Raw genomic sequence first — 4,140 nt, 5'->3', positions numbered from 1 at the left:
CTGGGCCAGGCTGGGTTATGCCCGACGTATAAATTAAGTCACAAATGATGACATGAAACGAGCCTCACATTGTTGAGGAATTATGGTTTTTTATCTGATGCAGCAATAAATCTTAACATTTTTGAACTCGAGTCTTCTGCATATAAAACATGGTGGGGAAAATATAATATTATAGTGGTGATGAAAAAAATAATAATGGTGGCAGCCTCTACAATTTTACAATTAACTGTGACATACACTCCTTCAGACCCGCCATAATCCACTGGATTCCTGTGCGGAGCACGGGTATCCCTGCTAGGATATATATATATATATATATATATATATATATATATATATATATATATATATATATATATATATATGTGTATCTAAAGGGTAAATTTGAATCTCACTACATATCATCGAGCCGATGACTCCTGGCATCAATTCGACCAAGGCAAGGGCTGACTCGATGACCACCAACACCATCTCAACCCCCGCTATCACTGGCCCACGCACAGGCTGTAGGCCAGTCAGTTAGGGTAAAAATATTTACTGACTGGACAAAAGTGTCAAACTTCCAATGAAGACTCTATGTATCCTAATAAAGATTTTTCACTGAAGAGACAATCGAGATCGACTTTTAATTGTTAGGAAGAGGGCGTCAAATAATTAAATTGTGATGGGCGTGGCTGCTGTGAGATGCTCCATTGTAAAGGAACAAAACGGGAAATATGATGAAACCGCCCTGTTTGTGCTCCATTTCTCCCAGAGGAACAGAAGAAGAATGGACAAATGGTGGCTGTAATTAGTGTTTCAATTTTTCTCAATCATGAAATTGCATGTTTTTGAGGTTATTCGACCTACTGAAGAATGCAGGCGCCAGAAATATGCGAATCTAAGAAGGGTATTTGTGAAATTAATGACATTTCTGCAAGAATTTGGTTATTAATCAACAACAATGACGTTTAGACAGCGAAGAGCTGAAATGGGAAATCCTTTCATGGACCATTTCCCGGAGCTCGTCAATCTCAATCGACAATGTGCTCCACGTCCGACAGTAGAATGTATCCGTACACTAGAAGACACTGGTAAATCCCAGTTCGCCGAGTTCAGTCGCACGGTCCTTGATGACAGGACAGAGACAATTCACAAACCGATAAAACGGAATATTCTGCATTTGTTCAACTGCAGTAAGAAAACGGTGGCGAAAACGATGCTGAGGCTGATCGAGCTCCGAGAAGACATTGCCTTCTTCGGACAATTATATGTGTCGCTACAAAACCGATCAGGAGACATGCAGCAGTTTTTCTCCCATGAAACGACTGATTATCCACCCTCACTTTCGGACCATGGTTCGATATACTTCACCAAGAAGTTGGACTTGCTCGCTTGTATGCCAGAAGCCAATAATGATTCCATGGAGACACCGAGAGCGTTCGACTGTAAAATTGTGGATGGAGCTGTGATAATCCATGCCCTTCCACGAATGTCGGCTAAAACGTTCGAAGAGTACTCCACAAAGGTGTTTGTTCCATACAACTTGAAACATCTGCCAGACTGGACATTGTGTGGGACACATACATTCCCGATAGCTTGAAAGTGGCAACGAGACAACAGCGAGGAACTGGCAATAGAATAAAAGTGGGACACCAGACCAAACTTCCCTGCAAATGGGAGGAATTCCTCAGAGTGGATGAAAACAAACAGGAGCTATTTGATTATTTGAACGCAACAGTCACCTGCATTACTCTACCACCGGGAAAGAGCTACTCATGTCAGGTACGATATAATATTATCGTTGGCACGACCTACCGCTGGTGAACTTAGAATTCCTTTCTCTATTCTATATCATTTGTTTACGTTCCAGGACAAAGAAGTGGCGAGACTCGAGATATTTACATCTGCGATCACGATGAGGCTGACACGAGAGTTGTCATCCACGTAAAAGATGTGCTCGACCACGGCCATCGAATCATCCAGATCAGAAGTGTTGATACCGACATTCTGGTAATCCTGGTCGGATTACCAGAATGTATGGTCGGCTTGTTCATCAGCATCCAGATATTGTATTATGGGCTGCTTTCGGACTTCGGACTTTCGGACTTTCGAAAGTCCAATAAAGAACTTTCGCAACTTCTCGTGTAACTCTGTTGGATCCATCTGCCACAAAATCAGTGATAAAGCGAAATCTTTACCAATATTTCACGCACTGACAGGGTGTGATACAATGTCTGGTTTCCACTGGTCCAGCAAAACAAAGGCTTGGAAAACGTGGGATCGGTATCCGCATGTAAACTCCGCCTTCGCATACATCACAGAGCATCTGTTCTGTGCAGTCGAGGTAACAGATGATCACTTCGCCACGCTTGAAGCCTTTGTCGTGCAAATGTATCAGAAGTGTGACATCTCAAAGGTGAACAAATGCCAGAATTACCATGTTCAGGAAGAAACCAAGGCCATTAAACAGATTACCACCGACACAGGTGAGAGAGATTGGTCACTTGATCAACATACCTTGTGGAATTTTCATTTTTACATGACCCAAATTCATTTTCTACTGCTAAAGTACTGCTGGCATTTTTCAGAATTCGCTACTGCATCACATGAGATGTGCCATATATCAAGCCAGCATATGGCTCACCAGTGATGTTCTGAAACGAACAGCCGTATTGCCCTCAGAGTTTGGATGGGTCAGACAAGAGGAATCCTGGCACCCGGTCTGGATGACGATACCAAAGGTTTCACGTGTGTGCCAGGAGTTCATAAGGTGCTCCTGCAATAAGCCCTGCAAAAACTGGAAATGCGTGAAGGCCAGTCTTCACTGCACAAGTCTCTGCAAATGCATCTGTGTTGTGTAAAGGTAGGGGATTGTTTTCTACGTACGATCTCGCATCTGAACCCATTAACCCTGAAACAGTCACTTGTCGTAGAACAGAATAATTTGCATATGCTATTTTTAACAGCAGTTATCTAATCTACCAGGTACTATGACACAAACTTGTCAATTATTGGCTCCAATAACCGATTATAGGGGGCTTTTATAATACAGTAGGAAAATATGAAAATTTCGTACTTCCTGCATAAATTATGCAAATAATTTGCATATGTAAATGTCATCAATAATTAGTAGAATTACAAAGCCCCCTTCCTTCAACTCTTCTATACAGCAGGAAGCTGTCAAACTAATTTTAGACCTTTTTAAATTGAACTTTAGATATTACCTTAGTTTTCAAGGAAAAGCTACCTTTGACCTTTGACCTTGACCTTTAACTTTAAGGTCACGATCTCGATTGTCTCTTAAGTGAAAATTATTTGTCTTGTCATATGCTACCTCCATGCCAAATTTGGTGCTTTTGTCCAGCAGGTAAATATCGGACCCAAAATTGTCCTTAAATGACTGGACTACTAGAGCTGGAGCACACACCACATACACTGATCTCACATACCTTTGCCGCTGCAGCCTTGCACACTTCAACAGGCATGGCCACGCACACCTCAGTGAATGCAAACAAGCATTTAACAATGCATAATCAAAACACAATACATGCTTGTTATCAAGCGTGTATTGGATTTTGATTATGAATGACATATCAAGAATTGTTTCCCTTTATGAATGCGACTCTTGTGTTTTAGCTTCACCCCTCACTACCTGGATACCTTCACCCCTCACTTTTATGAACTTATGCACAGAATGACGAGCTTTGTGGGAATTTGACCAAATCTGGTTTACACAGTTTCACAATCGTGAATAAAATACTGTTTCAGTAAAGTAATAAACATGCATTTCATATTCAATTTAAATGTATATATTTTTAAATGTATACATATTTATTTAAATGTAACTAATGTATTTCACTGATTGCATTATCAGGATATTTTAAGGTCACTGGCATTGTTTCTGTGAATAAGGGGGAAATATTGCTTTGGTCGAGATAATTTCACTGAGATATTATATATGAGGCTCAATGAAAACTCTAAAATGCATATCTTTTTATGATCATGCGAGTGAATCCTTTCAAGCAACAAAAGTACCATTTTGGAGAGAATCTCATGTTATGCCAAATAAAAATAACCTTCACTGCTCGATAAAATTATATTGCAGAGGAATGTACAAGGTGCGTGACCACTTTGACATGCTTCTTTACCTGAAGAATT

The 4,140-nt window shown here is 40.4% G+C and overlaps 1 pseudogene; it reads left to right on the top strand.

Annotated features, from left to right (window-relative positions):
* The first annotated feature begins 910 nt into the window (after nucleotides 1–910).
* LOC147024406 (uncharacterized) lies at nucleotides 911–2,881 on the top strand (annotated as a pseudogene).
* Nucleotides 2,882–4,140: the final 1,259 nt, after the last annotated feature.

This window comes from Eptatretus burgeri, chromosome 6 (genome assembly GCF_056783735.1).
Source record: "Eptatretus burgeri isolate ZD-2024b chromosome 6, Ebu_testis_v1, whole genome shotgun sequence".
In the NCBI taxonomy this organism is placed as follows: domain Eukaryota; kingdom Metazoa; phylum Chordata; class Myxini; order Myxiniformes; family Myxinidae; genus Eptatretus; species Eptatretus burgeri.
This window is presented reverse-complemented; position numbering and strand designations above follow the sequence as displayed.